This window comes from Aquarana catesbeiana, linkage group LG05 (genome assembly GCF_042186555.1).
Source record: "Aquarana catesbeiana isolate 2022-GZ linkage group LG05, ASM4218655v1, whole genome shotgun sequence".
Taxonomy (NCBI): domain Eukaryota; kingdom Metazoa; phylum Chordata; class Amphibia; order Anura; family Ranidae; genus Aquarana; species Aquarana catesbeiana.
In genome coordinates, this window is record NC_133328.1 from 190,337,119 (window position 1) to 190,365,088 (window position 27,970).

Sequence of the window (27,970 nt, forward strand, 5' to 3'; positions counted from 1 at the left end):
GAATGATCAACCAACGGCAGAAGCCCTCTTAGCTAAGATCCATTTACCCAAACTTCGGGAGGATCATTTAGCTGCCCTTAATGAGCCCATCACCATTGAGGATATCCAACTGACACTCAAATCGCTGACTTCCGCTAAAGCCACAGGCCCAGACAGTTATACAGCCGAATTTTACAAGTTAACAAACAACTTTATTCTGGATACCCTGAAACATGTTTTTGCAGCCATGTGGGATGGGGGCCCCTATCTTCCTACAGGAACGCAGGCACATATCAGATTAATCGCTAAGACACCTCACTTCCAGGATCATACCGACCAATCTCATTAATTAATGTAGACGTCAAAATAAAGTCCTCACCTACTCCCATCTTAATTACACCCAGCACAGAGATTTGTCCAGGGACGCTCAGCCACCCTAAACATATGCAAGGTCCTAATGGCACTAGAATATGCTAGATTGAATCCCAAACAGGACGTCGCCATAATGTCACTTGATGCCGAAAAGGCCTTTGACAACATCAGTTTGTCTTGGCTATTTCGTGTGATGGCGGACTTCGGCTTTACGGGCCCAATTGTACGTTTTTTTGCAACGAATGTATGAATCCCCAACGGCGCGTCTGGTCACCCCAGATTTTATCTCTGATACGATCCCCTTGACAAAAGGAACTAGACAGGGATGCCCACTATCCCCTTTACTATTTAATATCACAATCAAACCTTTATCCAGTTTACTTAACTCAACTGATGGAGTAGGTGGCATAACAATAGGTGATCAAACTCTCCGCTCTGCCCTATTTGCTGACGACATATTGTTATTCTCTACCGAACCCCTAGCAGACTTTGAAACGAAACGAAACTTTGTTACGAAACCTCTTCCAGACTTCCAGACTGTGCTCAGGCTTTCGAATTAACTTTGATAAAAGCGAAGTATTATCGCTCCATCCCAAGTTGTCTGCCAAATGGCGACACAGATCTCCTTTAGCCATAGCAATGCATCATATCACATATCTAGGCATTCACATTGGACAAGAACCGTCTTCTTTATATACACTCAACTTCCTACCGTTAATATCAAAAATTGTGAAGGAGTTGGAAGCTTGGGCAGCTCTCCCCCTCTCGCTCTTTGGGAGATGTCACCTTTTCAAAATGGTGTAGTTTGCACGCCTATTTACTCTATGCAGACCTTTCCTCTCTTAATAAAGCACTCAGATATTAAAAAAAATTCACAAGGCATTATCCACCTTTTTGTGGTCTCGCAAAAAATCACAAATTGCCCTACAAAAGCTATGTCTCCTGAAGTGTGAAGGAGGGGTGGGCTTGCCCAATATACATTTTTATAATCTCGCCTGCCTACTTAGACAGGGTCTTGACTGGATATCTGGTAAATCTAAATACTCAAACACCATCCTTGAGGCTGCCTCGGCTTTTCCATATGCCCTACCTGCCATTCTCCACTCAAACCCTAACAAGCTACCAACATACCTCAAGTCAAGTGTACTCATCAGGGACACAATTATAGCCTGGAGAGAGGTACGGGGACTGCTGGGACTACCCTCCAACATCTCCTGTCATCTGCCAATCCAAGGCAACCTGATAGTTCTCCCGTCCACCCTACACAAAGCTTTTGACCAGTGGAGCGCTAAAGGTCTTGTCAACACTACCTCGTTATACCTTAATAACACTGGTGAATTTAAATCCTTCCAAACCCTGTCAAGGGAATTCTCCCTACCAGCGACACATATTTTCTTTTACCATCAACTGGTCAGTTATCTATGGTCCTGTTACGGGCCTGAAACAGATCCCCTCCAAAAGTCCTTTGTTGACACTGTACTACACAGGAATGACTATTCCGTTTCCTGCCTATACTCTCATCTTATTACCCATCAGACTGCCAAATATCGTCTTAAACCGTTTCAAAAGTGGACCACTATATTTGACGAGGAAGACCTTCCGGAGAAAATCCTGGAAGGATACAGACAAGTTCACAGACTCACTGTATCTGAAACATGGCGTGAAACACAATTTAAAATTATTCATAGAGCATGCTACCCTTTCTGTATCAACAAAACAGATCCAGCCCAGGAACGGTGTCCCTGGTGTTCCGCACCATGCCCCACACTGGTTCACCGCCTATGGGAGTGCCAATCCCATACTGGGACTCTGTACTGAACTTTATATATAAGATTACTAAAGCAAGGAGCCCAAGGCATTATCTTATATGTCTTTTTGGGTGTGCACCACCCTTATCCACACCTCCAGAAAAGAGCCCACTTCACATCTCTCATTGGACGCATTTATGCCTCCTAGTGGCACACAGGACTATCATGTCACACTGGATCAAGTCAACACCGCCAAGCTTACAGGCAGTGAAAATAGCCCTCTTATTGCTTTTCTATCTGGAAAGGTTGGACACCATGGTATTGAACTTTCGCCCCACCTCACGATTTTTCATGAGATGACGTAAATTCATGGAACATGTGTTCTCCCAAGAAGAATTACAAAAACTCAGGCAACCATTTCGCTACATGGATTGGTATCTCAAACGAGACCTTACAAACTCCCTAGGCAACCTTAAGTTATTCAATCTCTTCTCTACTTTCTTTCCACCCTGATCTACAAAAATAAATCTTGGAGGCTCCTTGACGTTCGTGATTCTTCAATACCTTCACATGTCAACTTCACCCACCATCACTCCTCTAACTAGATTAGTATATGTTGGATTTCAACATGAATTGATATTACATTTCTGGATTGTCTACATATGTTTCCTGTTGCCAATCTCAGCCAGGTAAACTCTGTTGCAATGAAACACATCAAAGCTTTGTTATCGGAAGAACAATGGCTTGGCTCAAGCCCACCTGCTGTGACATGTGTGATTACAGGCTTCAAACAGAATAAGAGCTAGCTGAGAAGACACAGCTGAGAAGGCACAGGCTAATGGAGCTGCCCCTAGTGGACAATACAGCATGCTTCCTTGAGAATGGGCAGACATTTGAAGGAATACCTCTCGGCAATATCTATTGGATGAAAGGCAAATGGGGGTGGCTATGAGTGGGCGTGTATGTTTGAATAAAAGGCACACACAGGCAATTGCTCTTTCTCTTTGTTGCTGAAAAGCCTGCCATGAGGCTGTCCATCTGCCATCTTGGGACCTCTAACTGAGGGCTTGGGCCTAAATTCCATGTGGCCCAGACCCCTTTTATCATCCAGAACCAGCATATGAAACCATGTGTGATAAGTATCTTTGATACTTCATTGTTGTTATACGTTGTAGAGATATGCTGTTTAGTATATTGTGTTCTGATAGTAAGCTATGTAACATTGTAATGCCTTTTAATACTTTTATGTTGGTTTCCTAATTCCCTGGGAAATAAACAAGATATTGTTTTTACTTGCAGCACTGTGTGTTTGGTTTCATAGCTACCCTGGTATTATTGTGATATTAACAATAACATTTGCTCAGAGTTTGATAAAATTACTAACTACAGGGATTAGACAAATTAATACACAGATATAATATTAATTATTATACCGGTTACTTCATTTGGCACCCCAGCAGAAGGCGTGTGAATTTTATTTTTACACAGAATCCACAAAAACCTAATGTATTTTTTGTCTTGAGTCCCTGTAAGCATAAATCCTCAAGTACACCCAGAACTGAAAATTGTCTCTGGTGTGGACAAGATTGGCGCTGGCTTGCGAATTCTGAAACCATGCTTGGATGGTCATGAAGATTCTGTGAAATATTTAATCAGGGAGACAGACGTGTAGAACCTGGTGAGATCTTTGGCTGATATATGTACATATGTTAAACGTTTGTATTGTTAATGTGCTTTAGGCCTGTACACAGTCAACGGTGCTGGTGAGTGAGGGATTGATCATCCCTGGTTCTGATGTAGCCTGCAGATTGACAGGATAAACCATACATCTTTGAGGAAAAAGTGTGAGAAATATAGATTTTTATTTTTACTTTTTTAATTTTTTTATTAATTTTTATTTATGTTTTTATTTTCATTTTTATTTTTTTTTAATTTTATTTCTTGTTTATTTTTTTTTTGTCCCCACGTGAGTGTGAAATAGCTCTCTGTTCCAATAGAAGTTAAATGTGGCCTGCGATCTAAGGGGTTTAAAAATCAGTGGTAATATAGTAAAGCATTTACTAAAAGTGTGCCTTGTGTCTTGTAGGCTATAGAACTGCAAGGAACAAATTCGTTTTTAAAAGGCTTTGTGTCTGTTTTTTTTGTTTGTTTGGTTTTTTTTTGGTTGTGCGACTACAGATAAAAAGATATCTTTTAAACAGCTTTTATCTGTGTGTTTTGTATCTGTTTATCTGTGTAGCTGTGTGCATTGTAAGCAACTGTTTTAAAAACAGGTTAGACGAGCTTCAGTGTAGCTAGGTGCAAATTAGCATATCAATGGAAGCCATTGAAGACTTTGTTAACAAGCATGGCTGTGTTAGATTTGATTCTATACAAAAGAATGTGTTAACACACCAGTACAATGATTTATTAAAATAATGCAATACTTATAATGATGCCATAAAGTATAAAAAGTCTTCCAAAAAAGGCAAGAAGCAAAAAATGGCCAATATTATATGCATGCTGTTGAAGATGAAAGACATTGTGGAACAAAAAGAATTAGAATGGTATAGTGAGAGGAAACAATTATTTGAACAGGTACAAAGTGTAACAGAAAATATATCGGCAATGGTTGCAAAAGCAGATACAAATGTTACTGATCACATTCAACAATTAGTGACTGAGAAATGTATATTGGAACAGAGATTAGATGAGTTGGAGAAAACAAGTATGTTGAAGGAACAATGTATCGCATCTTTAGGCCAGAGAGAGGCTGAGAATTTGTGTGTTATCACGCTGCTTAGGGAGGAATTACAGGGTGCACAGGCAGCCATAATGGAGTTATCCTCAAAACATGCAAAAGCCAAATGTACAATGATGGAGGTACCCTCCGCACATGCGCAGTGCTCAGAAGAGATGGAAGTGAAACAACATGCAGAAAAACCAGACGCTCTTATTGCTGCAAGTGATGTTGCTATGACAGAAATCAATGGTGGAGATGTAAATAAAAGTGCGATAACTGCGCTTGAAATTGATTCAGGAGTTGAAACAATGGAAACTTCTGATGACTCCTCAGATGATGAAAGTGTAAAGTCTGGTTATTCCAAGCATAGTAATCGTAGTAATAATGTCCAGCAATGGGAGTTTCCAATGCCGTATGCTCAAAGAAGGGCCAATACAGAGAGACCAGCCCTCAAATGTTTTTTGTGTAAAAGGGGGGGTCACATCACTAAGTATTGTTGGGCGGTGAATAATGATATCAAAATAAGGTTGCACTACCCGAAGACGACCCCAAGGCATTATGAAGTGTATTCTGCCCGATGGGGGAGCAATCCAAAACATGGAGGCCATAGTAATCAAACCCATTTCCCTTTTAAGACCCAAATGTGGAGACTACAAACTGAAAATCATCAATATGTAGAACAGTTACATAAAGTCAAAATGGAGGTAGCCGCGTGGTTATTTAAATGTAGCACTGGGGGAAACAATGTTAGCAGCACTTAGTGACCCTCATGGATGCTAAGAATTTTCTGGTCAAGGTTTTCTTGCTATAAATAAGGTTTAGATGTGAGCTTCATGTTTAAATAAAATATGGCAATTGTTCCCCTAGCTTTGCAATTAATGGGAAAAGGCTTGGGGGACTCAAAAAGTCAATTGTCATGATAATTGTGTGTAATCACTGTCTTTGTGTTCCTTTTTCAGAGACCTTGGAAGAAGTTAAAACTGGTTTGGATACTAATGTGTGTGTTTTGTTTGCAGGTCCTTCAAAGTGAGAACAACAGTGGGCAAATTTAGCAAAACAGGGGTTAGGTTATTGTAAATGCATAATCGATTATCATATGGTACCATGAGCTCAATAATTAGTAATTGTTTGCAAACAATTAAAAAAAATAAGATAAACAATAGTCAGGCATTAATGGATTCAAGAGTTACAAGTGAAGTTACAAATGTTGTGATGAGGGACAGATGTTTTGTTTTTTTGTTTTCCCATTAACTAATTGTCTTTCAGATGGAAATGAGCACTTACTCTTCTCAGGAGGAAAATCCATGGATGTCTTTAGTTAAAAGTTAAGTGTTAATCATTGTTTTATGGTGGTTGTCTTGTCATGTTGTTTTTGTGTGATAATGGTCAGAATTTTAATTTTTTTTGTTATTAATTTTTTTTTATTTTTTTATATTTTTGGTATTTGTTTAGTCATCTACTTTATTTTTGTTTTGTTCAGGTGGAAAAATTATTGTTTAGTCCACCTGAAAGGGGGGTAATTGGCTATTCCGTCAATTAGCAGCTGAATAGATGGTCATGGGAATATGTCCTCCAGCTGAATACATTTTGTTTATTTAAGACAAGAGTTGTTGGTAGGAAGCCATTCTAGCCTCTGGAGTTCGTTTTTTTTTTTCTCTTTGTTTTATGTCCATTCAGGTGGAAAAAATTACAAGGTGTACGCTTTGTCCACCTGAAAGGGGGGTTAGTGCCTAGGTCTGAAAGTACAGATAATGCATTGTCTTTTTGATGCTTAAAATTTTGAATCTTTGAGAAGCAACATTCACGTTCATTTTTTAAAAAATTTTGATCATACCAGGGGGATTAATTTTAGAGTGGGTTCAGCCTAAAGAGGTTGTGGTTGTTTTGATAATTGGGTCAGAGTTGCAGAAGCCAGGTGTACTAAGTTCCTGGATTCCAAGGAAGGAGCTATAAGTAAACGTAGTAAGCGAGCAGATATTATGGATAAGAATCTGATTCTGCTCTTGTGTTTCACTTCCAGAGTCCTGGTGGAGCGAGATTGGAGAGGTCTCTGGCACATGGATGACAGATGTTCATCTGGTTGGCAGTTTGTCTGTGCCATACCACACCGCAAATTTGTTCTGATAAACATCAGGAGAGAAGGGACAAACGAAAAGATTCAGATTAATACTTGTTTTTGCTTGTGGACAATTTAGGGCTAATGCTGAATCTGAAGGACTGTGCCTATCAACAAGACTTGTGAAACATTTTTGCCGGAGTCTCTCCTGTTGAATGCAAACGTGCTATTAATACTTGTGCGATGGGTTGGAGGTTAGGGGAAGGAATATATACATCCAATCCGTCAGAACCTGAAATGTAAAATATGTGTTTTGTTTTTTTTGTTGGAGGGAGGAATTGAAATAAGAAAACGTTTTTAATGTAATATGGTGCAGGTACCCAGGAGACTGGCACTTATACATAATAAGGCACTTATACATAAAAAGTTTTTAATGTAATATGGTGCAGGTACCCAGGAGACTGGCACTTATACATAATAAGGTGTCGGTTGGCCAGACTAGAGGTTGGCCAGGTGACACATCAATGGGGTGAAAATTTCCTTGTATGGGGGGATACGTCTGGTTGATGTCTCACCTGAGAGGTTGAAACTCGGCACAGGTAAGGCCAGTGAATACACACAGGAGCATGCTTCGTTAGATAAAGGGAACAAACGCTGGCTACCACGGTACAATATGCCTTCACCACATGGCGCTGCAACATCTCACAGGGGTTGATAAAAATCTATTACCATATATGTGCTGAGTATACACTTAATCAAGTGCGGTAATTGTACCAGTGACTAGCTCCCAGAGATGTGCGGACACAGAATAAGGTTCATGCAGGGCGCATATGTCTGAGGAGTAACCGGAAGAGGAGGGATGTATTCAGCACTATACTGGGGGAATAGGAGCTGGGATGGGCGTTGTTAATGGAGTGGACATCGGCCTCCTGAGGTACAAACTTGCAGCCATAGCTTCAGAGAATAACCGGGGCTCTGTTACTCAGAGAGATTGGTGGCATCCTTGATAACATTCAACAAAATCACATAAATACCCAGGGTAAAGAGGTTCCAGATTTTCTCAACCGTGTTGGGAGGTTGGTAGAGAGTGTGATGGTACAGGACAGAAATCTGTCATTGGCTCTGGCGTGCACGCAGCAGCAGGCAGAATTAGCAACCAGCATTGAACTGATTGTACAGTCTCTGTATGAGGGGCAGGGGCCTGATGAGTTAGCATCATCGCTCAGTAAGACTTTGCAAAAACACGTCACTTACACTGATCCAAAGTGGTGGTCGAATGCCTGGATGGGCTGTACTAGTTTGGATTGTGGAAGGTGGTATGCTGTATGATCCCATTTATGAAAGTGCAGACTCAGTCTGTATATTTGGTGGCATCAATGGGCTTACTGACTGAGGATTCTATCTTGTTGCATTTGAGGCTAAATTACCCACATGTGATCAGAGAAGATGGAAGCTGGAGGTAGGTTGATTCTTCCCTCGGTCGGAAGCATGAACATGATGTCCTTTGTATGCCAGGTCAATACATGGTGGTGAACAAAAAATGTTGGGAAGATATTTAATTCTGTGTTCGGGATGGAGAGATCATTGCTGGGAAGGAAGCACCTTAGTATTATTTGGGACATAGACGAGTTTGTTTCTTTGTCCTAAAGAATACCAATGTAACGTTAGTCATTGATCTAGAGGGTTCCTTGAACCTAACTATAGGTGGAGGTGCATGGTATACCCTGGGCATGGTCTCTGAAATCCAGGCACAGGGATGGAATTGTGTGGGTTTTGTCATTGTTGCAGATTTATATGTGTTTTTAGACTTGATATTTATATAGAAGGCTCGCCCAGTTATCTATGCAAGCTGGGTGATGAAGTGACTGTAGGGTCTCTGCATACAAGTTAGAGACTTTGCTGCCAAGTCAGAGCCCCGCAATACCGCTGACATGCCAGAATTGCGGTAGGCAAGGACATTGTGAGCGAACCTGCCTAATCCCAGCCTGTATCTACACTGAGGAGTTATAGGAGGTTGGGAGCGGGATGAGTAATCTGATGGGTCATAGGTATAAATGTATATATTATGGTAATGGGTTGATTCATGTTATGGTATACTGTGATAAAGGTGTATTTTAAGCCAGTAATATGGGCAGAAGGCCCTCCTCGAGACTCTATACCTGAAAGCTGGTTGATATGTTGCTCTGAATGTGTGATGGTGAATGGTGAGTGAATGGACACCCCAAGCCTGTACTGCACCCCGTCCTGAAGATATCGGAAAGAAGAAGACACAGGATGGTGACATGGAAGCTGTCGCTGAAAAATGTTGGTGGTGTGTCACTCAGTGGCAAAGTGGCATGTGTTGGGAAGCACAGCGCGTTAAGACCATTATGGACTGTTCCATAGGAGCTGTTTCTGCACATGTTGAGAAGCACAACACGGTGAGACCATTATGGACCGTTCCATAGGAACTGTTTCCGCACATGTTGAAAAACACAACACGTTAAGACAGTTAAGGATTGTTCTATAGGTACTGGTTCGGAAACACATGTTGGGGAGAAAATAGTTATGGACTGTTCAATAGGAGCCGTGTCTGAAGAAAGGTGGTATGTGCCCTTTAGGCGCAAAGAGGAATATGTTGGAATTCAACATGAATTAATATCACATTTCTGGATTGTCTATATATGTTTCCTGTTGCCAAGCTCAGCCAGGTAAACTCAGTTGGAATGAAACACATCAAAGCTTTGTAATCAGAAGAACAATGGCTTGGCTCAAGCCCATCTGCTGTGACATGTGTGATTACAGGCTTCAAACAGAATAAGAGCTAGCTGAGAAGGCACAGGGCTAATGGAGCTGCCCCTAGTGGACAATACAGCATGCTTCCTTGAGAATGGGCAGACATTTGAAGGAATACCTCTCGGCAATATCTATTGGATGAAAGGCAAATGGGGGTGGCTACGAGTGGGCATGTATGTTTGAATGAAAGGCGCACACAGGCAATTGCTCTTTCTCTTTGTTGCTGAAAAGCCTGCCATGAGGCTGTCCATCTGCCATCTTGCGACCTTGCTCTGACTGAGGGCTTGGGCCTAAATTCCATGTGGCCCAGACCCCTTTTATCACCCAGAACCAGCAGATGATAAGTGATAAGTATCTTTGATATTTCATTGTTGTTTTATGTTGTAGAGATATGCTGTTTAGTATATTGGGTTCTGATCGTAAGCTATGTAAAAATGCCTTTTAATACTTTTACGTTGGTTTCCTATTTCCCTGGAAAATAAACAAGATATTGTTTTTACTAGCAGCACCGTGTGTTTGGTTTCATAGCTAACCTGGTATTTTTGTGATAATAACAATAACATGTGCTCAGAGTTTGGTAGACTAACTACTACAGGGATTAGACAAATTAATACACAGATATAATATTAATTATTATACCGGTTACGGCCAGAAGACACAGTAAAACGAAACAAGAAGGCATAAAACCACTCTCTCAGAGGGCGTGGCTTGATGGCTCATGTGGATGGCTGCTTAGACCCACAGCTCCACAGTTTAAACAGCCTAAGCGACTCACAAACCGAGCAGCCTAGACATCCTAGCAGCCCGGGTGAACCATGGAAAAACAGAGGTTCACACGGCTGTGAAATGACAGCGTGGCTCTCCATCTCACACTCCAATCAGAGCCTCACGTTGCCTCTGGGAATCCCGTGATCTCCTGAACCACAGGGTGAGTTCTCTGCTTTCAACTCACCCACCACATCCAGCCCTGCCAAAACTTGGCTCAGAACAGGAGAGCCACACCAGCTCCTAGCCTGTTCTCCCTCCCCCCGCCACAGCAATTATCAGTGCTGGATGCTTTTCCTGCCTCAGACCAGCCATTATCTGAGAATACCATGAACAGCATGCTGCTTTCACTGAGTCAAACCTTGTACACTGATTTATCCAATGCTGTTCCTCATTATCTGCAACTGTACATCAGCACGATCAAAACATTACTCTTATAGAAAAAAAAGGGAGACATACTCTCTGCACATAATGAGCTAGTTGATGGATTTTCAGACCATGAAGATGAAATATAATGAATCAATCTACAGCTTGCAGACCTGAAAGATCGCTCCGGGCGTAATAACGTCAAGTTCCGCAATGTCCCAGAAACGATCCAACAATCAGAACTTGTACAATACCTGCAGTTGCTGATGTGCACATTACTACCTGACCTAACAATCCGTGACATGGAAATTGACAGGACACACCGACTCCCCAAGCCACCACATCTTCCAGCCTCCACACCCAGGGATGTATTGGCCCGCGTCCACTTTTTCCTGATGAAAGAGAAGGTCATGTATGCAGCAAAACAAGCGGTGAGGCTTCCTGACCCTTTCACTAACATCGCTCTATATGCTGATCTATCCAAGGCGACCATGGAAAATCACAGAAAGCTGGGGACTATAGCCAAAGCTCTTCAGAATCATAAAATCCCATATAAATGGGGCTTCCTCACTAAACTGCTCATTACACACCAAAACAAAACTCATGCAGTGCGGACGCACCCTGTGGAACTTAAACTCCTGAGGAACTGGCGCATCTTTCCAGAAGAAGTACTGGACCCTTCTGATCAACGTTCAACACACAGATGTCTGAAGTTACTGAGTGTACCCTTCTCTGCACCCATCCCACCAAATGGCTGGGAAACTGCAGTCCTCTTATCCAATACCCACCTGCCTGTTCAGTGATCCTGGTCCCATGTTGTAGACAGAGGACCACTTTCCCCCACTGATTGTTTGCAGTAGTTTCTGCACATTGAGCCCAGGTTTCCTTGGTTCCAGGGCTCTCCCTTTTTAAATACAGACCCTCCACCTGAAACCAGCACCAGCCAACCTCCAACCAAGTTAGGCCCTGATCTCTCCTACATTGGACAAGCGACAACCCACATTGCCCACACTACACAGAGACAGACTAGCAAATCACTTTACACCTATCAATTACCATCCTTACCTGGGGACAATCTACCTTGCCTCTACTTCCTCAAAATGGCTTTAAAAATAGTCTCTATAAATGCCAGGGGCTTAAACTAACCACAGAAAACATCCAAACTTCTCAGAGAAGCCAACAGTCAAAAAGCTGATGTCCTCTTAGTACAGGAGACCCATTTTGCATCTGCTAAAACTCCAAGGTTCACCTTGAAAAACTACGATCAAGTCTTCTTAGCTTCAGGCCGGAAGAAGAAAAAGAGTCCTCACTGCCATATGAGATACAATACAATTCAAGTTACACCAATCCATTACAGACCCTTAAGGCTGCTTCCTTATTCTCATAAGGGTGAGCCGAACACTCCCCACTTTGGTTCGCACTAGAACTTGCGAACAGGCAAAACAATTGAACGAACACATGAACACCGTTAAAGTCTATGGGACATGAACAAGAAAAATCAAAAGTGCTCATTTTAAAGGCTTATATGCAAGTCATTGTAGTCATAAAAAGTGTTAGGGGGACCCTGGTCCTGCCCCAGGGGACATGTATCAATGCAAAAAAAGTTTTAAAAATGGCCCTTTTTTCTGGAGCATTGATTTTAATAATGCTTAAAATGAAACAATAAAAATAAAATATTCCTTTAACCACTAGCCTACCACCCACCATCATATGACGGCGGGACGGTAAGCCTCTTCTTCTGGGTGGACGTCATATGATGTGAGCCCATTTAAACGGCATGCGCGCGATCGTGTGCGTGCAGTCCTGTACTGTCGGTGGCGGCGTGTCACCGAGACACCGCTCGTCACCGACAGGGGTGAACAGCCACTGGGCATGGCTGTTTGCTACGTGATCGGTCGTAATGAAGTCACGGACGATCACAATGGTAACTCACCGCATTTCACAGCGCATGCGCGCGATTGTGAGCGTGCTGCGCGTGCACGTCAGTGGCGGCGTGTTCCCGGGAACACTGCTCATCACCGACCATAGTACACAGCCATTGGCCAGGGCTGTGTACCACGTGATCTGCTGTGATCCATTCACAGCCGATCACTAAATGTAAACAAAAAGCTGTCACTAGCTGTTACTAGCTGTTACTAGCTCTTCTCTCCTCACACACCGTTTCCAGTGTGAGGAGAGAAGAGCCAGGAGCAGTGAGTTACAGATCTATGTTTAGTAGTGTCTGCACCAACACCACACCTGTCCCATCGCCCCCCCAATTGTCATCTGTCACCCAACAGTCACCCCATAAATGTGCACCTGTCACATAAGAGACTGCTATCAGTGACCATCAGTGGTGCAACCGTCACCCACCAGTGACCATGCCCTATCACCCGTCACCCACCAGTGACCGTGCTCTGTCACCCGTCACCCACCAGTGACCGTGCCCTGTCCCCCGTCACCCACCAGTGACCGTCGCCTGTCAGTGACCGTTGCCTGTCAACCATCTGTGACCATCACCTGTCACCATCCGTGGTCTGTCAAACATCTGTGAACATCGCCTGTCACCATCCGTGGCCTGTCACCCATTAATGACCATCGCCTGTCACCCATCATCCATCAGTGACCGTGCCCTGTCACCCGTCACCCATCAGTGACTGTGCCCTGTCACCCGTCACCCATCAGTGACCATCAGCAGTGCACCTGTCACCCATCAGTGACCGTGACCTGTCACCCATCAGTGACCATTGCCTGTCACCCATCAGTGACCATCGCCCATCACACCATCATCACCTCTCAGTGAACATCACCTGCCACCCATCGCACAGCCCATCAGTGACCGTCACCTGCCACCCATCTGTCACCCGTCGCACAGCTACCCGCCACACAGCCATGTCCAAAAGAGTTTATACTAGTGAGGAGGTGTTCCAGATCCTCTCCATGACTGATGAGAGCACCGGGGAGTTCTCATCAGATTCCAATTCTGATTCCAAATCAAATTCGGCATTTGAACCAATCGAGAGTAGTAATGATTCGGATGAAGAATGGGTCCCTCCTAAAAGGGCACGACACTCTGGAAACCAGGAAGCCGCCAGCAACCAGGATTATATTCCCAGGTCCAGTACCAGTGCTGCCACCAGAAATAGGCCCCAGGAACAAAGGCCCAGTACCAGTGCTGCCATCAGCAATATTCCCCAGGAACAAAGGCCCAGTACCAGTGCTGCCACCAGCGATAGGCCCCACGCACAAATGCCCAGGCCCGGTACCAGTACTACCACATCACACCCGAGTACCAGCACAGAAAATTCAACTCCCCCAACTACTGGAGTGTCATGTCCCCTAAGACCCAGGGCCGCTACATACATGCCAGATGGTCTTGCCTTCCAACTTGCGATCACCAATTATTCCCCCTTTCACAGCACAGCCAGGTGTGCAGGCCAACACCCAAAATTTCACAGAGATCAATTTTTTTCACCTGTTTTTGCCCGACACTTTGCTGTAATTCATTGTGGACCAGACAAATTTGTATGCCCAGCAGTATATTGCCAGCAACCCCCAATCATCTTATGCCCGTCCATTTGAGTGGAAAGATTTGAATTTGGAGGAGTTCAAATTGTTTTTGGGCCTCACCCTAAACATGGGGCTTACAAAAAAAAATGAAGGACATACCTATTGGTCCACCAACCTCATTCACCATATGCCCATGTATTCTGCCACAATGCCCAGGTCCCGATATGAGAGCATTATGAGATTCTTTCATTTTAGCGACAACACAAAGTGCCTTCCCCACAATCATCCAAATTCCGATAAGTTATACAAGATTTGCCCACTGATAAATTTATTTTCCCAACGATTTGCAGAATTCTATGTCCCCGAGAAGCATATATGTGTGGATGAGTCCCTGGTACCATTTTCAGGCCGGCTAGGAATAAAACAATATATTCCTAGCAAAAAGGCCAAATACGGAGTAAAATTTTACAAGCTCTGTGAGAGAGCCACGGGATATCTGTATGAGTTCCGCATATATGAAGGAAGAGATTCCCAGCTCCAGCCCCCTGAGTGCCCGGCCTACATGGGCACAACTGGAAAAATCATATGGGACCTGGCTTACCCACTTCTGAAAAAAGGATATCATATATACCTGGACAACTTTTATACCAGCTTGCCCCTTTTCAGACACCTATATATCGAAAAAACCCTGGCCTGCGGAACCTCAAGAAAAAATAGGAAGGGCTTCCCACAATCCATAGTGAACAAAAAGCTGCAAAGGGGGGAAAGAGCAACACTGAGATGCAATGAAGTGCTGGCCTTGAGGTGGAAGGATAACAGGAACGTGCACATGATGTCCACCATTCATGATGACACTACAGTTGTAGTTCAGCGGTCCCATTGAAAAACCGACATGTGTCCAAGACTATAATCTCTACATGGGGGGTGGATTTCAATGACCAAATGATTCAGCCCTATTTGTCAATAAGGAGGTCCCGATTCTGGTACAAGAAGGTAGCAATTTATCTAATCCATTTGGCCGTTTACAATTCCTACATAGTCTACATAAAATCCACAGAAAGCCCCGCCCCTTCCTAAAATTCATAGAAGTAGTAGTCACGTCCCTCATCTATCAACAAAGACCCCCCCAGAAGACCTTCGCTCTGATGCTGTTAGCCGACTTCATGAACGCCACTTCCCGTACAACATTCCACCATCGGAAGCAGGCCGAAGATGGCAAAAAAGATGTTGCTTGTGCAGCAATAGAGGTTTTCGAAAAGATACCAGCTTCCATTGTCCCCAGTGTCCCTCCCAACCTGGCCTTTGCATTGGTGAATGCTTCAAACTGTATCATACATCCCTAAATTATTAGCCCATATTTTCCCCATTTTCGCTGATCATTTTCCATTCTTCCCCAAATAACCATGCCACTGCCTTCCATGTGAACTGACCCTGGCCTGCTTTTTGACTATGCCTCTGCCTACTGTTTGGACTGCTTCCACATGAACTGACCCTGGCCTGTTTTGACTATGCCTCTGCCCACCGTTTGGACTGCTTGCACGTGAACTGACCCTGGCCTGTTTTATGGACTATGCTTTTGCCTACCGCTTGGACTGATCTGTTGCCCTGCTACTATAGTACACATGGGTCTCACATATGTGAGGGGCTCCAGAATAGTTTTTCTGGATGGAGAAAACAATTTTTTTTGTTTTCTCCGGGTTTTGTAATTTCCGGATTAGGGTCTAGAGTCCGGAGGCTTCATAGAGATTAGGGTGGGTCACAGCCTCTACCCCTGTGCCCCTGTGCACAGGTCTTACCCGATTGCGGCCCTCAGCCTGCTGCTGACTTACAGCCATCATGCCTTTGCCTGCCGCATGAATGGACCACACCTCTGCCTGCTACCTGGACTATGCAAATAATTATTTTTATGAAGAGCTGGAGAGGGGTACAATAATGAGTGTCTGCAGGTAACAGTGTACCAGGACCAATATTATGGCTGTGCTGGCTGTCTCTGCCTGGGCAATTTCTATGGACAAATGCTTTGGCTGTGCTGACAATATCCTTGTGCTGACTATAGACAATATTCCTGCCTGCTGCCAGGATAATTACTATTGCTGTCGCTAAGCACATCCCTGACTGCTGCCTGGACCAGTGCTCTCTTCTGTGGACACTACTAAAAGCACAGGTAATACTTTTTTTTTTACCCTTTCCGCATTAGAATTTATTTTGGATTGTAATTCTTGGTATGTACATGCTATGTGTTAGAAATAGGAAGGGCCTTCAAAAATTAGAGGTTACCAGGAAATTATCTATGTAATGTATGCTCCTAGAACGCCTGATGGTGCTACTTGGATGTTGGGCCTCTGTATGTGGCCAGGCTGTGTAAAAGTCTCACACATGTGGTATCCCCATACTCAGGAGGAGTAGCAGAATGTATTTTGGGGTGTCATTTTTGCTATGTGTTGGAAATATCTTATAAATGGACAACTTTGTGTAAAAAAATGCTTTTTTATTTTTTTTCCACATTTTCCAAAAACTTCTGGAAAAAAATAACCATTCAAAAGACTCATTATGCCTCATAGATTATACATTGGGGTGTTTGCTTTCCAAAATGGGGTCATTTTGTGGGCAATTCCTTTGTCCTGGTGCTCCAGGGCTTTCAAAAGTGTAATAGGTGGTTGAGAAATGAGATGTGCAATTTATGCTTGTAGATCGCCTGATGGTGCTACTTCAATGTTGGGCCTTTGTATGTGGCCAGGCTGTGTAAAAGTCCCACACATGTGGTATCGCCATACTCAGGAGGAGTAGCAGATTGTATTTTGGGATGTAATTTGTTGTATGCATATGCTCCGTGAGATAAATAACCAGTTAATATGACAATTTTGAAAAAAAAAATCTTCCTTTTGCAAAGAATTGTGGGAAAAAATTACAACTTAAAAAAATACACCATGCTACTTACTTAATACCTTGGAATGTCTACTTTCTAAAAAGGGGTCATTTGGGGGGTATTTGTACTTTTCTGACTTCTTAGTACCTCAAGAAATGAGATTCACCTGATGTACTGAAGGCCTGATCAGATGTTTTCAATTTTCAGTGATTGGCACCATAGTTTGTAGACTCTATAACTTTCACAAAGACCAAATAATATACACTAATTTGGGTTATTTTTACCAAAGATATATAGCAAAAACAAAGAAAAAGGCAATTTTTCACAAAATTTACGGTCTTTTTTTATTTATAGCACAAAAAATAAAAAACCCATTAGTGATTAAATACCACCAAAAGAAAGCTCTATATGTGTGAAAAAAAGGACACAAATTTTATTTGGGTACAGTGTTGAATGACTGAGTAATTGTCATTCAAAGTGTGAGAGCACCGAAAGCTGAAAATTGGTCTGGGCAGAAAGGGGGTTTAAGTGCCCTGTATTGAGGTGGTTAAATATCGCGCCTGGAGGGTGTCTATAGTATGCCTGTAAAGTGGCGCAGTTTTCTCATGTTTAGAACAGTACCACAGAAAAATGACATTTCTAAAGGAAAAAAGTCATTTAAAACTGCTTGCAGCTGTAATGAATTGTTGGGTCTCGGCAATATAGATAAAACTAATTGAAAAAAACGGCATGGGTTCCCCCCCAATCCATTACCAGGCCCTTTGGGTCTGGCATGAATATTAAGGGGAACCCCAAAAATTAAAAAACATTGCGTGGGGGTCCCCCCAAAATCCATACCAGGCCCTTCAGGTCTGGTATGGATTTTAAGGGGAACCCTGCACCAAAATTAAAAAAAAATTGGCATGGGGTCCCCCCAAAATTCATAACAGACCCTCCTTATCCGAGCACGCAACTTGGAAGGCCACAGGAAAAGAGGGGGGACGTGAGAGTGCCCCCCCTCCTGAAACATACCAGGCCACATGCCCTCAACATGGGGAGGATGTTTTGGGGTCCCCCAATGTGAATCCTTATCGCAATCTGGAAGCCCCCTTTAACAAGGGGACCCCAGATCCCGGCCTCCCCAGTGTGAATTGGTAACGGGTACATTGTACCCCTAACAATTCACAAAAATGTGTCAAAAATAGTAAAAAGACAGGAGAGACTTTGGGACAAGTCCTTTTTTTAAAAGATAAAAAAATAAATATGTCTCACGATGCAAATCCATCTCACGCCGCTCAATGAGCTGAAAAAAGAAAAAAGCCTCAACAGCTCCGGCTCTATGGAAGGCTCCCGCCAGCTACCGCCAAGTGACGTTTCTTCTCGGTGACAGCTGTTATATATATAGCTGAGGGCAGGGCCACCCGGTGATGTAAATGGGTGACGCCTCCCCCTCTGACACCACACGATGTCAGAGGAAGGCTGGGTCGCCTGTGACATCAAAGGAAGGCAGGGTCACCGTTTACATCACCGAGGGTCTGGTATGGATTTTGGGGGACCCCTACGCCATTTTTTTACATTTGGTGTAGGGTTCCCCTTAATATCCATAACACACCTGAAGGGCCTGGTATGGATTTTGGGGGGTCCCCCACGCAATTTTTAAAAAATTTTTGGTTCAGGGTTCCCCTTAATATTCATACAATAATATAATCCCTCTCCAGACCCAAAGAGCCTGGTAATGGACTGGGGGGAACCCATGCCGTTTTTTTCAATGAGTTTTGTCTATATTGCCGAGACCCGACAATTCATTACAGCTGCAAGCAGTTTTAAATGACTTTTTTCCTTTAGAAATGTCATTTTGCTGTGGTACTGTTCTAAACATGGGAAAACTGTGCCACTTTACAGGCACACTATAGACACCCCCCAGGAACAACATTTAAAGGAATATTTCATTTTTATTGTTTCACTTTAAGCATTATTAAAATCACTGCTCCCGAAAAAACAGACGTTTTTTAAAACTTTTTTTGCATTGATACATGTCCCCTGGGGCAGAACCCGGGTCCCCAAACACTTTTTATGGCAATAAATTGCATATAAAGCTTTAGAATAAGCACTTTTGGTTTTTCATATTAATGTCCCATAGACTTTAACGGTGTTCCCCGGCTTTCAAATTTGCAGTGAACACCGCATAATGTTTGCTGTTCGGTGAATAGGCGAACACCTGATGTTCGACTCGAATTTACGTTCGACTCAATCATCGTGCTCATCCCTAATTCTCATATGTGACATTAACCAAGTCACCTACACACTGATCAATATATATGGGCCAAACAAACAACAACTGCGATTCCACAAAAAAACTATACAAGAAGGTAACACAAATCCAAAAAGGAAGACCTCTTCTTGGTGGCGACTTCAACATAACTGGAGACACAAATCTGGACACTACATCCACAGCTAGACACCATCGTCCTGCCCTAAACCCCTTTCTTCAAAAAAATGATCGCTTCGATCCATGGAGATGCCAACAGGGAAATGAGCAGGACTTTTCCTATTTCTCCTCCTCTCAACTCTCATACTCCCATATTGACTTCTTTTTTGTTGACAAAATCACCCTTCATGACGTGAAAAACTCAAGAGACCGGATCCATTACATGGTTGGACCATGCACCTGTCTCCATTACCATGGAAAACTGCAGACCTAGAACAACTTGACTATGCAGGCTTGATGCTTCTCTCATCGCAGATCCAAGCAACATTAAAAAACTCTGAGCATCACTCCTATTTTGTTGTGAACGACCAACCAGGCACTGGTCAGTTTGTACTTTGGTCAGCATATACAGTAAAGCTTACATGCGTAGGCTCCTAATTAGGGATGAGCTTCGAGTTCGAGTCGAACTCATGTTCGACTCGAACATTGGCTGTTCGCAAGTTCGCCGAACAGCGAACAATTTGGGGTGTTCGCGGCAAATTCGAATGCCGCGGAACACCCTTTAAAAGTCTATGGGAGAAATCAAAAGTGCTAATTTTAAAGGCTAATATGCAAGTTATTGTCATAAAAAAGTGTTTGGGGACCCAGGTCCTGCCCCAGGGGACATGGATCAATGAAAAAAAAGTTTTAAAAACGGCCGTTTTTTCAGGAGCAGTGATTTTAATAATGCTTAAAGTCAAACAATAAAAGTGTAATATCCCTTTAAATTTCGTACCTGGGGGGTGTCTATAGTATGCCTGTAAAGGGGCGCATGTTTCCTGTGTTTAGAACAGTCTGACAGCAAAATGACATTTTGAAGGAAAAAACTCATTTAAAACTACCCGCGGCTATTGCATTGCCGACAATACACATAGAAGTTCATTGATAAAAAAGGCATGGGAATTCCCCAAAGGGGAACCCCGAACCAAAATTTAAAAAAAAAATGACGTGGGAGTCCCCCTAAATTCCATACCAGGCCCTTCAGGTCTGATATGGATATTAAGGGGAACCCCGGCCAAAATAAAATAAAAAAAATGACGTGGGGTTCCCCCTAAATTCCATACCAGACCCTTCAGGTCTGGTATGGATTTTAAGGGGAACCCCGCGCCAAAAAAAAAAAAAAAACGGCGTGGGGTCCCCCCAAAAATCCATACCAGACCCTTATCCGAGCACGCAACCTGGCAGGCCGCAGGAAAAGAGGGGGGGACGAGTTTGCGCCCCCCGACCTCCTGAACCGTACCAGGCCACATGCCCTCAACATTGGGAGGGTGCTTTGGGGTAGCCCCCCAAAACACCTTGTCCCCATGTTGATGAGGACAAGGGCCTCATCCCCACAACCCTGGCCGGTGGTTGTGGGGGTCTGCGGGTGGGGGGCTTATCAGAATCTGGAAGCCCCCTTTAACAAGGGGACCCCCAGATCCCGGCCCCCCCCCCCTGTGTGAAATGGTAAGGGGGTACTTACCCCTACCATTTCACTAAAAAACTGTCAAAAATATTAAAAATGACAAGAGACAGTTTTTGGCAATTCCTTTATTTAAATACTTCTTCTTTCTTCTATCTTCCTTCATCTTTTGGTTCTTCTGGTTCTTCTGGCTCTTCTGGTTCTTCCTCCGGCATTCTCGTCCAGCATCTCCTCTGCGGCGTCTTCTATCTTCTTCTCCTCGGGCCGCTCCGCACCCATGGCATGGGGGGAGGCTCCCGCTCTTCTCTTCATCTTTTCTTCTCTTCTTCTCTTCTTCATTTTCTTCTCCGGGCCGCTCCGCACCCATGCTGGCATGGAGGGAGGCTCCCGCTGTGTGACGGCGCTCCTCGTCTGACGGTTCTTAAATAACGGGGGGCGGGGCCCCCCTCTAACGCACGGTGACTTGACGGCACTTCCCTGTGACGTCACGGGGAATGCCACAGGGAAGTCCCGTCATGTCCCGTGCGTCAGAGGGGGGCGGGGTCACCGGGTGGCCCCGCCCCCCGTTATTTAAGAACTGTCAGATGAGGAGCGCCGTCACACAGCGGGAGCCTCCCTCCATGCCAGCATGGGTGCGGAGCGGCCCGGAGAAGAAAATGAAGAAGAGAAGAAGAGAAGAAGAGAAGAAAAGAAGAAGAGAAGAAGATGAAGAAGATGAAGAGAAGAGCGGGAGCCTCCCCCCATGCCATGGGTGCGGAGTGGCCCGAGGAGAAGAAGATAGAAGACGCCGCAGAGGAGATGCTGGACGAGAATGCCGGAGGAAGAACCAGAAGAGCCAGAAGAACCAGAAGAACCAGAAGATGAAGGAAGATAGAAGAAAGAAGAAGTATTTAAATAAAGGAATTGTCAAAAACTTGTCATTTTTAACATTTTTGACAGTTTTTTAGTGAAATGGTAGGGGTAAGTACCCCCTTACCATTTCACACAGGGGGGGGCCGGGATCTGGGGGGCCCCTTGTTAAAGGGGGCTTCCAGATTCCGATAAGCCCCCCGCCCGCAGACCCCCACAACCACCGGCCAGGGTTGTGGGGATGAGGCCCTTGTCCTCATCAACATGGGGACAAGGTGTTTTGGGGGGCTATCCCAAAGCACCCTCCAATGTTGAGGGCATGTGGCCTGGTACGGTTCAGGAGGGGGGGTGCACTCTCGTCCCCCCCTCTTTTCCTGCGGCCTGCCAGGTTGCGTGCTCGGATAAGGGTCTGGTATGGATTTTTGGGGGGACCCCACGCCGTTTTTTTTTTTTTTTTTTTGGCGCGGGGTTCCCCTTAAAATCCATACCATTCAGGTCTGGTATGGAATTTAGGGGGAACCCCACGTCATTTTTTTTTTTTTTAATTTTGGCCGGGGTTCCCCTTAATATCCATATCAGACCTGAAGGGCCTGGTATGGAATTTAGGGGGACTCCCACGTCATTTTTTTTTAAATTTTGGTTCGGGGTTCCCCTTTGGGGAATTCCCATGCCGTTTTTATCAATGAACTTCTATGTGTATTGTCGGCAATGCAATAGCCGCGGGTAGTTTTAAATTAGTTTTTTCCTTCAAAATGTCATTTTGCTGTCAGACTGTTCTAAACACAGGAAACATGCGCCCCTTTACAGGCATACTATAGACACCCCCCAGGTATGAAATTTAAAGGGATATTACACTTTTATTGTTTGACTTTAAGCATTATTAAAATCACTGCTCCTGAAAAAACGGCCGTTTTTAAAACTTTTTTTTCATTGATCCATATCCCCTGGGGCAGGACCCAGGTCCCCAAACACTTTTTATGACAATAACTTGCATATTAGCCTTTAAAATTAGCACTTTTGATTATTCATGTTCGTGTCCCATAGACTTTCGAACAAACTTTTTTCCTGTTCGCATGTTCTGGTGCGAACTGAACAGGGGGGTGTTCGGCTCATCCCTACTCCTAATGAAACTTCACTGTAATGCTAAGAACCAAAGGTCTAGGCAAGTTGATAAGGTCCTTTCCCAGATTGCCCACTTGGAGAACCAAAACAAACAGGCTCCCTCCCACAAACTAGCCAGCGAACTCCTAAGCAGAGACAAAAACTCTGCTCACTTTTACTCTATAAATTCGAAAACAACCTAAAATGAACTAAAGCCAAATACTATGCATTAGGTAATAAGGCTGGAGCTCTATTAGCCCGACAGTTCAAAGCCCAATCCCCTCCACCACCCTACCACCAAAAAACCTCTCACAAACCCACAGGATATAGCTAATGCCTTTAGCGATTACTACTCCTCTCTCTACAACTTTACAAGCGACATAGCTACTCCTCAACCAACAAACCAAAATATACAAAGCTTCCTATCCTTGATTGACCTCCCAACTATAACCCCTGCCCAATCAGCGGAACTCTCCCAACCTTTCTTAGACAAAAAAGTCCTAAAAGCCTTCAATACTCTCCCTCTCCAAAAATCACCTGGAGAAGATGGTTACACTAACGAGACTTACAAGAAATTTGCCAAACTCATCACCCCCCACCTCACTGCACTCTTCAACTCTGCTGCCACCTCTGGTTCTCTACCGATTGACATGCTACGTTCAATTATCACTACTATCCCCAAACCAGAGAAAGACCCTACTTCTATGACCACCTACAGGCCCATATCGCTCCTTAACACGGATGTAAAAATATTTGCCAAAGTCATTGCATCTAGATTGCTGAAATGTCTTCCTTCTCTAGTGCACCCAGACCAAGTTGGCTTAATGCCAGACAGACAGGCTCCAGATGCAACTAGAAGAGTCATGAATCTGGTTCATCAAGTCACCCGATCATGAGCCCCTTCTCTGATTCCATCCTTAGACGCAGAGAAGGAGTTCGACAGAGTGCACTGGGGATTCCTGAAAGCAGTACTATCTAAATTTGGAATCCCAGGCTGGTTTCAATCTGTGATACTTTCACTTTATTCAAACCCCTCATCTAGAGTGCTAACTCATGGGACCCTGTCTAAACTGTTCAGGATCTCTAACGGCACCCGCCAAGGTAGCCCGCTCTCTTCTCTAATTTTTTCTCTAGTTATGGACCCCCTAGCAGCGAGGATTAGAGGGGACAAGCGCATATCAGGCATCATGCACAATGACATGGAACATAAAATAAGCCTCTTTGCCGATTATGTCATACTTCTGCTCACAAACTCAGACCATTCCATGCCTACGATTCAAGACATCCTTACCCAATTTAGCTTAGCCTCCTTCTATAAACTTAATTCCTCTAAGTCCCTGATCCTCCCGCTGATCTCACAAACAGACAGATAGACATGTGCATCTCGTTTCATTCCAAATCGAAATTCGGACGATTTTTTCATTATTCGGAAATTCGTATGCATCCGAATTTCCGAATTACAAAAGTAACGAATTTAAACTAATCCGAAAAAAATGAACAAATTTGAAAACAAATTTGAATCGAATTCGAAATCGAATTTGAAAACAAATTTGAATCAAATTTGAAAAAAATAGAAAACAATTTTCTAAAAAATACAATACAATAGAATATAAAATAATAAAGCAATAGAATATATAAATATAAATATTTAATTTTTTTTATTATTCTGTTCTATTGTTTTTCTATGCTTTTCTTTTCTATTATTTTCTATTCTATAATAGTCTTTTCTATTCAAATTCAAATTAATTCTATATGAAATTCGAATTTCGGAACATGGCTTCTGAAGTTGGAATTTTGTATAGAATGAATTTGAATTTGAATAGAAAAGATTAGAATAGAAAATAATAGAAAAGAATAGACTAGAAAAACAATAGAACAGAATATATAAAATATAATATATATTATATTTTTTTCTATTCTGTTCCATTGTTTTTCTATGCTATTTTTTTCTATTCTATTCTAAACTTTTCTATTCGAATTTGAATTCATTCTATACGAAATTTGAATTTTGGAGGATGGCTTCCCTGAAATTCGAATTTCATATATAATGAATTCAAATTTGAATAGAAAAGATTAGAATAGAAAATAAAAGAATAGACTAGAAAAACATTATATATATATATATATATATATATATATATATATATATATATATATATATATATATATATATATATATATATATATATATATATATATATATATATATATTGTTTTTCTAGTCTATTCTTTTATTTTCTATTCTAATCTTTTCTATTCAAATTTGAATTCATTCTATATGAAATTCGAATTTCAGAGAAGCCATCTTCCAAAATTCAAATTTCGTATAGAATGAATCAAAATCCTGTTCTATTGTTTTTCTATTATTTATGTTCTATTCTAATCTTTTCTTTTTGAATTCAAATCCATTCTATACGAAATTCGAATTTTGGAAGATGTTATATTTTTTTTTTTTTTTCCACAAAAAAGAGTTTATTAAGAAGTTATCACAATTACATATATAGACAGTTGAACAGATTTTGACAGGTGCTCCATGACATTTTATACAATAATGATACAAAAAGTATAACTGTCACTGATGTCATGGGGAGTACAAACATATGGTAGGAAAATAAGAATGCATGAAAGGAGAACCCGCTAGGTACATTGCTACGAGACATTATTTGCATACAAGTCTTATATAGATCATGAGTACTTTGCGTGGTTTAAGTACAACAGAGTCCGGAACATAGTGGGTGGGGGTATGAGACTTGTGTGAAACTAAAGCAAGAAGGTTTGTCTCTATTAGGTCTTGGACTGTGTCGTATTGTCACAGTCTGATATTGCGAGAGGGTTACGTAAGGGTTCGGGTAAAAAGGGAATATACTTTAGGTAATATGGGAGTGGTATAAAGGTTTAGAAGGGGAAGTGAGTATAGGGAAAAACAGAGGGAGGAAGGGGGAAAAGAGGGAGACGATAGGGGAAGGATATAGATACAGTGTTAGGGTAAGAAAGGGGGGATAGGATAGGGGGTAGGAGGGCCGCCCCCCCCTCCCGGCCAGCCTGTCTCGTATTTAGGGGTTCCTGAGGATCCTCTTGCCTCCTAAGGGAGGGAAGATGTCAGATTGGGAAGTACGACTTGTAGCAATTAGTGGTTTTAAAATGAAACCAGCAGGCCCATATGTTGGTGAATTTTTGTATGCGATCTTGTGAGGTATAGATCAATTCTTCCATCTCCTCAATTTTAGCAATCTTTGTCAACCATTCTCTGATTGTCGGGGGGCTGGTTGAGCGCCATTTGACAGGAATGCATAATCTGGCTGCGTTTACCATATGCATGGCCAGTGATTTATGGTAAGATCTTTTAGGTAGGGTTGTATGATGGAGGAGATATTGTGCTGGAGCGAAGTCCAGGGTGTAAGTAGTGACTCTTTGTATTATGTCGTGAACCTCCCTCCAAAAAACTTGAAGGGTCGGACATTCCCACCATATGTGGATCATAGAGCCTACGTCACCATTACACCTCCAGCATGTATTTGGGATCGAGGGCGCGAATTTATGTATGCGAGATGGTGTTCTGTACCATTTGGTAAGTATTTTGTACCCATTCTCTTGGATGGCAACATTTAGTGAGCCTTTGTGGGTATGAATATATATGGTCTCCCAGTCTTCCTCAGTGAGGTCTAAGTGTAGGTCTTTGTGCCAGGATAAGTGAAGGGATTCAGTTTGAGAGTGGTGTGGTGTTTCTTGGAGGAGAGAATAGATGGTGGATATTAGGTGTCTTTGAGACGTGTTCTGGGTGCATAATGTTTCAAGTGGGGTTAGTTTTCTCGTCCATGTGTTATTGGAGGTAGTAGAAGAGAGAAAGTGTGTCAGCTGTCTATATGTCCAAAAAGGAAAATTTCTTGTGAGGGATAAGGATTTGAGGTTTTCATATGTTCGTAGCCGGTCTGCGTGGAAGAAATGGTGAGCTTGGACTTCTTCATGTGGCCATTCTTGTTTTAAGAATGTGTTTGACAGCCCCGGGGGGAAATCTGGATTTCCCCTCAGGGAGGTCAAAGGCCCTGGTCGTGAAGATAATTGAGAGGTTGTCATGGCAGAGTTGAGGGCGAGCAGTGATGGGTAAATGAGAGGGTGTTTCTTGATTGGTTGTGTCCAGTGTTTGGATGAAATCCAGGGGAGGTAGTGTAAATGGCCAGGTACAAAGGAATTTTCCAGAGTCACCCAGGGTTTCCCTGATCTGGTAGTACACCAGTCCACTACTCTGGTTAAATGGCAGGCTAAGTAATATTTGTAGAGATCTGGAAGTGCAATCCCACCTTTGGTCTTGCTAGAGGTCAGACGAGAGTATTTGATTCTTGGAGGGCTGCTCCTCCAGATAAAGGTCGTACATGCCTTTTTGTATGAATGAAAAAATGCAGGGGGTAAATGTATTGGGATGGTCTGCATTAAATATAGGAGGCGAGGGAGGACAATCATTTTAATCAAGGCCGAGCGTCCGAACCACGAAACGTTGAGCGTGGCCCACTCTTTTAGATCCGTCTGAATTTTCGAGAGAGCAGGGAGGAAATTCTGGTCATATAGGTCTGTAAGTTGTTTGGTGATTTGGATGCCTAGGTAAGTAATGGCGGTGTTTTTCCACTGAAAGGGAAATGAGTCTTGGCAGTGAGTGACCACCTGTGGGGGAAGGGATATGTTCAAAGCGTGTGATTTAGGGTAGTTTATCTTAAGATTCGATAAGGCCCCAAAGTGGTTGATGTCTTTCAATAAGTTGGGTAGGGTGATGTGAGGTGATTGGAGTGTTAGCAGGATATCGTCTGCGAAAGCTGCTACCTTAAATTCCCTCCGATTTATAGTTATTCCCTGGATGTCCGTGTTCGCACGTAGTCTATTTAGGAGGGGCTCTAAAGACAATACAAAAATAAGAGGGGACAAAGGACACCCCTGACGGGTACCATTGGTTATTGGGAAGGCGTCTGACAGGAGGCCGTTTGCTTTTACTTTTGCCGAGGGATTGTCGTATAAAGCGGTGATGTAGTTATATATGTGGGGTGG